The sequence below is a fragment of the Gossypium raimondii genome, chromosome 4, assembly GCF_025698545.1.
Source record: "Gossypium raimondii isolate GPD5lz chromosome 4, ASM2569854v1, whole genome shotgun sequence".
Classification (NCBI taxonomy): Eukaryota; Viridiplantae; Streptophyta; class Magnoliopsida; order Malvales; family Malvaceae; genus Gossypium; species Gossypium raimondii.
Genome location: NC_068568.1, coordinates 32,713,974 through 32,725,292, shown reverse-complemented (window position 1 = coordinate 32,725,292; position 11,319 = coordinate 32,713,974). Strand labels below are relative to the sequence as shown.

The 11,319-nt window shown below is 36.1% G+C and overlaps 1 non-coding gene across 1 annotated transcript; it reads right to left on the bottom strand.

Annotated features, from left to right (window-relative positions):
* Positions 1-9,234: 9,234 nt before the first annotated feature.
* LOC128040748 (small nucleolar RNA R71) lies at positions 9,235-9,341 on the bottom strand. The gene has a single exon (XR_008195554.1). It is a non-coding gene; the product is annotated as a small nucleolar RNA R71 (small nucleolar RNA).
* Between the last annotated feature and the right edge of the window lie 1,978 nt (positions 9,342-11,319).

Sequence of the window (11,319 nt, the reverse complement as noted above, 5' to 3'; positions counted from 1 at the left end):
TCTAACTCAGTCGGCAAAGCTAACCGATATGCTAAGGGCCCAACTCTTTCAGTCACCTAGAACGGTCCAATAAAATGTGGACTTAGTTTGACTTTATTGCCAAATTTTAGAAGTTTCTTCCACGGAGGTACTTTCGAAAATACCCTGTCACCAACCTAAAACTCAATCTCTTTTCTTTTCAAATCTGCATAGGATTTCTATCTATCTGAAGCTGCTTTCAAGCAATCTCTAATGACTTTTACTTTCTCTTCTGTTTCTTTGACTAGATCAACCCCGTAAATTTGATTTTCCTTAAGCTCTGTCCAATACAAAGGCGTACGACACTTACGTCCATACAAAGCTTCATAAGGTGCCATCTTTAAACTTGACTGATAACTATTATTATAGGCAAACTCTACTAACAGCAAATATTTCTCCCAACTACCTTGAAATTCTAAAACACAACATCTGAGCATATCCTCAAGTATCTGAATAACTCTCTCTGACTGACCATCGGTCTAAGGATGGAAAGTTGTACTTAAACTCAACTTTGTGCCCAAAGCTTCCTACAATTTCTTCCAAAATCGCGAAGTAAATCTCGGATCTCTATCTGAGATAATCGATAACGGTACTCCATGTAGTTTGACTATCTCTGAAGTATACAACTCAGCTAAGTTGTCAAGTGAATAATCAATACCAATTGGGATAAAATGAGCCGACTTCATTAGCTTATCAATCACAACCCATATTGCATCTTTCTTTCTCAGTGTCAACGACAACCCTGTAACAAAATCCATGGTAACTCAGTCCCATTTTCACTCAGGAACTAACACAGGCTACAATAAACCTAAAGGCACTTGATGTTCGGCCTTTACCTGCTGACAAATCAAGCATCTAGAAACAAATTTTGAAATATCTCTTTTCATTCTTGCCCACTAGTACATTTTCTTCAAATCATTATGCATCATTGTACTACCTGGGTGAATAGACAAAGAACTGCTAGTGCTTCTTGTAAGATCTTTTGAATAAGCTCATCATTTTTCGGTACACATATCTGATTTCTAAACATCAAAAAACCATTAGAACCAATCTGAAAATTAGACTCTACGCCTGACTCGCATTGAGCTCTTTTAGTTTGCAACTCATTGTCATCTTTTTGATCTTTACAGATTTCTTCAAGAAACATCGGCTCAACTCCTAACTCAGCTACAATAGAACCTTCATCTGATAAAACCAAACTAGTATTCAAAGCTCTCAATGTAAATAAAAACTTTCTACTCAAGGCATCAGCAACAATGTTTGCCTTACCCAGGTGATAGTCGATCACTAGCTCATAATCTTTAATCAACTCTAGCCATCTTTTTTACCTCAAGTTCAAATCTTTCTGAGTCATCAATTATTTCAAACTTTATGGTCAGCGAATATTTGATACTTCTCACCGTACAAGTGATGTCTCCAGATCTTCAATGCAAATACAATGGCAGCTAGCTTTAAATCATGTGTCGGGTAGTTTTTCTCATGTGGCATTAACTGTCTGGAAGCATATGCTATTACTTTACCTTCCTGCATAAGTACACAACCCAATCCATTCAAGGATGCATCAGTGTAAATCACAAATTCTTTACTCGGTTCTGGTTATACTAAAACAGGAGCTTCAGTCAACAATGCCTTTAACTTGTCAAAACTCTGTTGACACTTCGCAATCCATTCAAACTTGACATCTTTCTGCAACAACCTTGTCAACTGGGTAGCTATCATGGAAAATTCCTTTACAAATCGTCTGTAATAACCAGCTAATCCAAGAAAACTTCTAACCTCTGGCACATTTCTGGGTGGTTTCCACTCAACAATTTCTGAAATTTTATTCAGATAAACTTTAATACCATTAGCTGAGACAATGTGTCCAAGGAATCCATAACTCACTTTTGCTAAACTTGGCATACAACTGATTATCTCTCAAAATCTGTAAAACTATTCTCAGATGTTCGGTTTGTTCAATCTCATCAGGAGAATAAATAAAAATATCATCAATAAACACAACTACAAACTTGTCCAAGTACGGTCAGAAGATTCAGTTCATGAAATCCATGAATATGGTAGGATCATTAGTCAAACCAAATGGCATCACAAGAAATTCATAGTGACCATACCTAGTCCAGAATGCAGTCTTCAGAACATCTGACTCTTTAACCCACAACTGATAGTAATCGGATCTCAAATCTATCTTGGAGAACACAGTGGCTCCCTTCAATTGGTCAAACAGATCATCAATTCTAGGCAGTGGATATTTATTCTTTATTGTTACTTTGTTAAGCTGTCGATAATCTATACACAACCTCATCGAACCGTCTTTCTTTTTCACAAAAAGCACTGGTGCGCCCCACGGAGAACAACTAGGCCTTGCAAAACCTTTATCAGTTAATTCCTGCAACTGAGCTTTCAATTCTTTCAATTCCTACGGGGTCATTCTATAAGAAGCAATAGAAATGGGAGTAGCACCTAGAACCAACTCAATACCAAACTCAACTTCTCTAATAGGAGTTAAACTTGGCAATGCTTTCAGAAACACATCAGAAAACTCACAAACTACTGGCACTGATTCAATTTTCAACTTTGGATCTTTAGTATTCAATACGAAAACAAGATAAGCTTCATACCTTTTTCTCAATCATTTCTGAGCAGACGTAACATAAATCATGGTAAGAGAACTATCTGACTCATCTGAATTAACCCAGATAATATCACCATTTTTACATTTCAACTCAATGTATTTCTTTTCGCAATTCACTATCACATCATGGGCAGTCAACCAATCCATACCAAGAATCACATCAAACTCATCAAATGGCAATAGCATAAGATGGACTGAAAATTTGTGACCTCTAATCATCAAGGGCAATTTTTACATACTTTGTCTACTAACACATACTGGCCCAATAGATTTGATACTTTAATCACAAATTCGGTAGATTCTATGGGCATGTTCATATTAGGCATCAATCTCACGCAAAAATAGGAACGGGTCAAACCCGGATCAATCAAAGAAATAACACTAGTATTATAGAGAGAAAATGTACCCGTAATCACATCGAGCTCGAATAGCATAAGTCCTTGCGGGTGCTCTAACATCTGGTCTAGCTGCTGAGTCTTTGGACGTACCCCTATTATTTACTCCAACTCCTAGATTCCTCTGTGGTCTGCCTCTAGTGGGAACATTTCCCGATCTTGCACTCTGTATTACTTCTCTTTTAACTATTACGGGATAATCCCGAATAAAATGATCTAGTGCACCACATCTGATAAAAGCATTTTCATTTGCTTGGAACTCACCGAGATGACGTCTACCACATTGAACACACTCTGGTCTAGGTGGTCGAGTACTACCTACACTTGCGACTGTAGTAGTTTGAGCTCTTGAACCCACAAATCTTCTACCTCTGTTTTGGCTAGGATATCCGGCTAAAAAATTTGATCTAATAAAGAACTCTCTAGGCTTCTTGGATGTAGACTGAAATGATCTACTCATTTGTCTTTCTTGTGTGTCTTGAACCTCAATTTCAGCTTTGCCCTTTTCTTTTCCTTTTAACAAGTCCTCTGCCTTACAGACACTTTCAACTAGAACAACAAACTCTTTTATCTCTAAAACGCCAACTGATTGTCAGATATCATCATTGAGCCCATCCTCAAATCTTTTGCACATGATAGCCTCTGTAGACACACACTCTCGAGCATACTTGCTGAGTCTGACAAATTTACATTCATACTCGGTTACAGTCATCTTACCCTGCTTTAACTCAAGGAACTCTTTTCTTTCCTGGTCAATAAATCTCTGACTGATATACTTTTTACGGAACTCCTCCTGAAAGAAATCCCAAGTAACTCTATCGCTCGGTACAACTGACACAAGAGTCTTCCACCAATGATAGGACGAATCTCTAAGGACTGAGACAACACACTTCATGCATTCCTCAGGTGTACATGATAACTCATCAAAGACTCTGATTGTATTCTCGAGCCAAAATTCTGCTCTCTCTGCATCATCAAATTTAGTAGTCCAAAACTCTTCAGCCCCTTGTTTTCTGATCTTATCAACTGGTACCCTTTCTCTTAAATTGTACCTGTGATTGGGGGAGCTACATGGGGGATCGAAGAATTATGAGGGGGTGGTGGTCTAACAGCCGGATTCGTACGAACGAACTCGACAAACCATTTATTCATAGCTTTGAAGAAAGCTTCTCGAGCCCTTCCTCCCTGACTAACTGTAACAGGCATTCCACTACTATCTAGTGGCACCGTCCCTTTTACGGGAGCGGGCGTATTACTTTCTACATCATTTGCACCAGTTCGTTCGGGATCCATAACTATAAAAGAAAAGCATTTCAAAATCGTCAGGAGTCCTCACACTATCAAAATACAAGTATGACATGTATAGCTAGACTCTTATTCACACTGAATATTCCAACAACCAACTAAACTCTCACTCTGATACCAATAAATGTAACACCCCTTACCTGAGACCGTTGCCGGAGTCGAGCACCAAGCGTTCTCTGACTTAACTTACTAATTTGGAGCATAAAAATTTCCTTTTTTAAAAAAATAATTAATTCGCTCACATTCATTCAATATATCCCTAAAAAGAGTCCTCGAGACCCTAAAATATACAATGAAAACAGTTCAGGTTCAAACCGGGAACATTAAAAATTTTTCGAATACTTAAACAAATCAAAATAATTTATTTCACTATTCACAATAAAACTATCCACTTGCGTAATAGTCACTAAATTAATTATAACTCGAGTTACGGAACTTCAAATTTAGATCTGTTAATTTTCCATGAAACTAGACTCATATATCTTCTTACCAAAAAAAAATTTAGAATTTTTGGGTTAGCCAAATAGTACAGTTTATTCGTTAAAATCTCCCCTGTTTCACTACTCGACAGTTCTGACCCCTCTTCACAAAAAAATCAATTCTCTCATTGTACAGAATTCAAATAATGTTCTTGTTTGTTTCTTTTGAAAATAGACTCACTAAGGAATCTAGATATATAAATTATAACTCATAATTCTTTCTGTACAATTTTTAATGATTTTCTAAATTCAGAATAGGGGACTTCAAGAACTATTCTGACCCTGTCTCACTAAAATTCAAATATTTCATAATATAAAATTCCTTTGCCTACATCGTTTCTTTCATGTGAAAATTGACTCGATAAGATTTAATTCTATAACTCATTCACTGTCTAATTTCATTTCTACTATCCTTGGTGATTTTCCAAATTCACGTCAATGCTGCTGTCCAAAAACTATTCCATTGCAATTTTTTTCTCTTTTTTAATTTCTTTGTATTAACTATCATTTAGGCATACATAACACCAAAACATGTTCTTAAATAGCCATTTCAATAGCTATTCATTATTGAGCATTTACATGCTATTCATTAGCCATATCATAAGAATACACACACAAAATGACTAAGTCCCTATACATGCCATAACTTAAAACATTTTGAATCACAAAATACCGAGATAAACTGTTGATAGTGTGAAACGATCTCTGACGTCCTTACGATCCCCGAATTGGATTGGAAATACTATAAAAAAAGGAAAATAAAGGGAGTAAGTGTAAAGCTTAGTAAGTATTCAAGCAAATAAATAACAACATTTAACATAAATAATTATACTCATAAATTATCACCAGGTATCATGGTCTTTGCTTCTTCTTTACTTACTCTCTTACTTGTTTACTTACTTGCTTACTTAAATAACTCATGATTATAACTTACTCTTCCCTTGCAAAAATTTCTTTCTCAACTGATAACTGAGACATTCTTAACTCTCATAACTCACCTGAATCTGTTTATTATGCTTTTACCTGAGCTTTCATGTAACATAGTCTATTTACTAGACTGTTGAATCACTTGGAATACTAAGGACACTCGGGTCTCCTATCTGATAACAACATACCAAAGCCATGTCCCAGACATGGTCCTACATGGGATGTTTCCTTTACTGCCAATGCCATATCCTCGATATAGTCTTACATGGGAGTTCTCATATCCGTGTGCATGCCATATCCCGGACATGGTCTTACTGTGGACCTCTCATCTCAGTGCCAACGCCATGTCCTAGACATGGTCTGACATCAGACCTCTCATAACCTTAATAATTCCAATGCCATGTCCCAGACATGGTCTTACATGGGATCTCATTCCCTTAATGTCATGACATTTGTATCCGATACATTCCTAATGTTTAATGAGACTTTTTAACACTGATTCTCTATCATCTCATACTTGAGTCAACATTAAATAATTTCATGAAATAAGTACATATTTGCTGGAAAATAACAAAATTAATAATAATTATTGAAATATTACATTTATTTATCGTAAACTTACCTTGGTACAAAATACGATCAAATTTATCAACTTAGTCCTCACAACCTTTTTCTTTCCTCGATGTAACTCAGGATTTTGTTCCTCTTGATCTATAATAGAAAATTCAGCTTATTTGATACTGACATTCATCAAAATAGTCCTTGACTCGAACTTTGGCAAAATTATGAATTTTCCCCTAAACTTTTGCATATTTACACTTTTGCCCCAAAGCTCGAAAATTAAACTTCATCCCTTATTCTTATGTTTTATGACATGCTGAAGATCTTTCCCTTCTATGGAAACATCAAATTCCCACCCTAACATTTACTTATGAACATTAGGTATTTTTTCCGATTATGTCGTTTTACTTGTTTTCACTTAAAATCACCTAGGAAAAGTTGTTTAACATAATTTAAAGCTTCATATTCTACCATAAAACATCAAAATAAACATATTTCGCCTATGGATATTTTTCCAAATATGAACCCTAACATGAATTAATGGTAGAATAAGCTAAATCGAGCTGTGAGGACTCCAAAAACGTAAAAATCATTAAAAACGGGGCTTGGATGCACTTACTATGAGCTTGAGAAAGTGAAGAAACCCTAGCTATCGTGTCCTTGAAGTTTCGACCCTATAGAGAAGATGAGCACATTTTTGCCATATTTTTCCCTTTTTAATTCTTTTTATTACCAAATGACTAAAATGCCCTTTATTAAAACTTTAGTTCTTTTTATCTATGCGTGCCCATTTTTGTCCATGAAAATCTAATGGTCTAATTATCATTTAAGGACCTCTACTTCAATTATGCACTTCAATTAAATCCTTTATCATCTAAAACTCATATTTACCCATTTTTGCAATTAAGCCCTAATATGCAATTCAGACATGGAATCACTTAAATTTCTTATCGGTATTCTAACACATGCATCCAATCAATCAGTAAATCATAAAGAATAATCACAATAAACATTTCTATCTCGGATTCATGGTGTCGCTACCACTTTTCCGTTTAGGCACTATTTCAGGATGTTACAACAAAACTGTCGAAATTAGAGACCTGGTCAACCGTTAAATTCTGTTGCACATGGCTTTCTATAAATCACTCGTTGGTTTAATTGCACAAGGTCATTAAAGAGTTGAAGAAATTAAAGATTTACCTGAAGATTTTCACTTGACCGAGTCTCAGTCCTGAGTTGTTGTGGCATTCAAATAGACCAAAAATCAAGGAAAAATCAGCTCAACTTGCTCAATTTATGGTCGGCCACCCATGGAAGATGCTTAAAAAGATGAAAACTCCTCTTTTCAGTAAACTATCCCCCTATCCTCACCTATAAATAAGACCCTTTCATTCCTTCATTCATCATCCCTCAAGCATTATTCTCTCTTTTCTCCAAATTCTCTTAGTCTTTTCCATTCCCACGCCTAGCATCATCTCTTCATAGAGATTTTGACAATTAAGCGCCTTAAAGAACTCTTGGTCGGCCACCTTGGAGAGCCATTGGCAAAGGAGCAAAGCAAAAGAACGAAGGAGCCTCGTTAGTCAGAGTCTGCCTCGTCAGTCAAAGTCTTGTTTACAAAAATGTTAGCTTAATTTTATTTAAGCTAGGATGATTGCTTTAATTAAATAATATTTATTTGATTCATGCTTATAATGTTTGTGCCTTAATCAATCATGTTTTCAATTAAAATCAAGTCTGTGTTTCGTTCATACGTGATTGAAATGCACCTGAATTAGCTGAGCGATTCTGACCAGACGATGGCTAATGGACACAATTGAAATGTGCATGCTCAATTTAGATCCTAACCCGATCAAATTAAAGGTTGCATAACAACTCTAACCAAGCTCTGTTATCTGCATAGTTTTTAGATTTGTGTGATTAAATTATTTCAAACCTGACACGTCCCTGTTACCTCACACGAATGCTAAGAAACCCTTAGTAAATAAGGATCAGTAAAATGCGTATTTACTAAGTAAAAGATTTTGAAAGGACCTAATGTGGTTTCCAAAATAATGAAAGATCGAGTTGCCATGGAATGTTTTTTCGAATGTTATTATGCATGTTGATAATAAATTAAGTTTGATTAAAGTAATTATCCTAGTTTATTTATGTTATAATTGTTGTAAATTGTGTTTAATTATACTAAAATCCATTTCATTCATATAGTTTGCATACTTAGGATAATTTGCATTAGGGATCATTGCATTTAGTTTAATATATTTTAATCACCACTTCTCAACTATATTGTGTTTTAATTTACCGAATTGTTAATATAATTTTACAAATTAAGTGACTTAGCAAAAATACAATCTCTCTGGAGACAATAACTCGATACTTATTACTTGATTTGCTCCCTGTAGACCTTAAAATTGAGCAAACTTTTAAACAAAGAAGACGTGAACGAACAGCTGAAAGACAAGTCGAGATGGAGCTTCAGAATCAGAATCAAGACCAAGGTAATGAAGCCAGTCATGTACGAAATCCCATCCTCATTGCCGATGATAGGGATCGATGCATCAGACAATATGCTGTGCCACTTTTCAGTGAGCTAAAACCAGGAATTAGAATGCCATATATTGAGGTAACCCAGTTTGAATTGAAACCAGTGATGTTTTAAATACGACAAATGGTGGGCCAATTTAGTGGTATGCCCACGGAAGATCCACATCTCCACCTTCAGTTGTTTATAGAGGTGAGTGATTCATTCAAGATAATCGGTGTGACTGAAGATGCACTAAGGTTGAAGTTGTTTCCGTACATGTTACGAGATCGAGCAAGAGCATGGCTCAATTCATTGCCACCAAGTTCCATATCTACATGGCAAGAATTAGTAGAGAGATTTTTTGTTAAGTATTTCCCACCTAGCAAAAACGCTAAGTTAAGGAATGAGATCACAACTTTCCAACAATTGGATGACGAGTCTTTGTTTGAGGCTTAGGAGTGATTCAAGGAATTACTTCGTAAGTGCCTTTATCATGGGATTCCTCATTGTATCCAGTTGGAGACATTTTATAATGGTCTCAATGTAAATACAAGATTGGTGGTAGATGCTTCCGCGAATGGTGCAATTTTGTCTAAGTCTTATAATGAGGCTTATGAGATCATCGAGAGGATCGTGAGTAATAACTATCAATGGCCAACAAATTGAATAGCTTCAGGAAATCGTTTAGCCAGAGTTCATGAAGTTGACACTCTCACTTCGTTATCAGCTCAGGTATCATCTATTTCCTCTATGATAAAATAGTTAACCGCTAATAGTACTAATAATTGTACAGCTCAGCCACTATGTTTTTTTGAAGTAGTTTCCTGTGTGTACTATGGGGAAGGTTATTATTTTGAGAATTGTCTATCAAATCCAGAGTCAATGTACTATGTGGGGACCCAATGTCAAAATAGGAGTGGACAAGGAACCCAGTCCAATTTTTAGAATCCTTCATGGCGTAATCATCCTAACTTTTCTTGGAGCAACCAAGGAAATGGACCGAACAACAACTTTTTGTAGCAAAAACCCAATCAATCTCAAGGGTTTAATCAGCAAGCTCCAAAACCACCTCAAGCTAAGGCATCAAATAGTTTGGAGAACTTGTTGAAAGCGTACATGGAAAAGAATGACACTTTGATGCAAAGCCAAGCAGCAACATTGAAAAATTTGGAAAACCAACGGGGTCAGTTAGTTATGGAGTTACGTAATAGACTGCAAGGAACCTTGCCGAGCGATACTGAAAATTCATGAAATTTGGGTAAATAACATATCAAGGCAATGGCATTGCGAAGTGTTAAAATTCTAGAACCCCGATTCATTGATGTCGAAGATAAGCCCGTTGAGAAGAATCAACCAGCTGTTGAAGTTCCTACACCAAAGGAATCAAAATCAGCAAAGTTTGACTAGGTAAACACCAACTTAGTAAATTCAGATATTTTAACATCTTCTTTGGATGCAGATTTACCTACTCAGAAAATTTGTCCGGTTCAACCGAAAGTTCCATCACCTCCATATCCACAAAGATTGCAGATCAATATTCCAGAAGTTTTTGGATGTTCTGAAGTAGTTACACATCAATATTCCATTGGTGGAGGCTTTAGAACAAATGCCAAATTATATGAAGTTTATGAAGGATATACTGTCCAAGACTTAGTGAGTATGAGACTGTTGCCTTGACAAAGGAGTGCAGTGCGTTCCTGCAGAACAAATTGCCACCGAAATTGAAAGACCAAGGAAGCTTTATTATACACTGTAACATTGGTGAATCTTTCTGTTATAAAGCTTTGTGTGACTTAGGAGCGAGTATCAACTTGATGCCTAAGTCTATTTTCAAGATGTTAGGGATAGGTGAAGTAAGACCTACAACTATGACGGTTCAGCTAGCGGATCGATCTTTAGCATATCCCAAAGGAAAGATCGAGGAGGTTTTGGTAAAAGTCGATAAATTTATTTTTCTGCTAATTTCAGTGTCTTAGATTTTAAAGAAGAGAAGGAAGTGTCGATCATCCATGGGAGACATTTCTTAGCCATGAGAAGAACGTTAATTGATGTGCAGAAAGGATAACTCACCATGCGAGTTCAAAATGACCAGGTAACCTTTAACATTCTTAAAGCGATGAAATTTCCCGATCCGACAAAGGAGTGTTCAGTTATGAAAGAGATAGAAACTTGGTTTCTATGGAAAGCAATTTTGAAGAAGATCCATTGGAGAAAGCCTTATATCTTGACCCTTTGGAGGATAAAGAAGGTGAAGAAAACATGGCTTTGATGGAAGCCAATCTGGGAAATCTTATTCAATCCACACAGTTAGAACCGTTGAAATTGGAAGTCAGAGAATTTGTGCAACCCAATTTGTCAATGGAAGAACCACCTAAACTCGAACTAAAGGTACTTTCTTCCTATTTGAAATACGTTTATTTAGGTGATTGTTCTACTTTACCGATGATTATTTTAGCGAAACTGACAAAAGATCAAGAG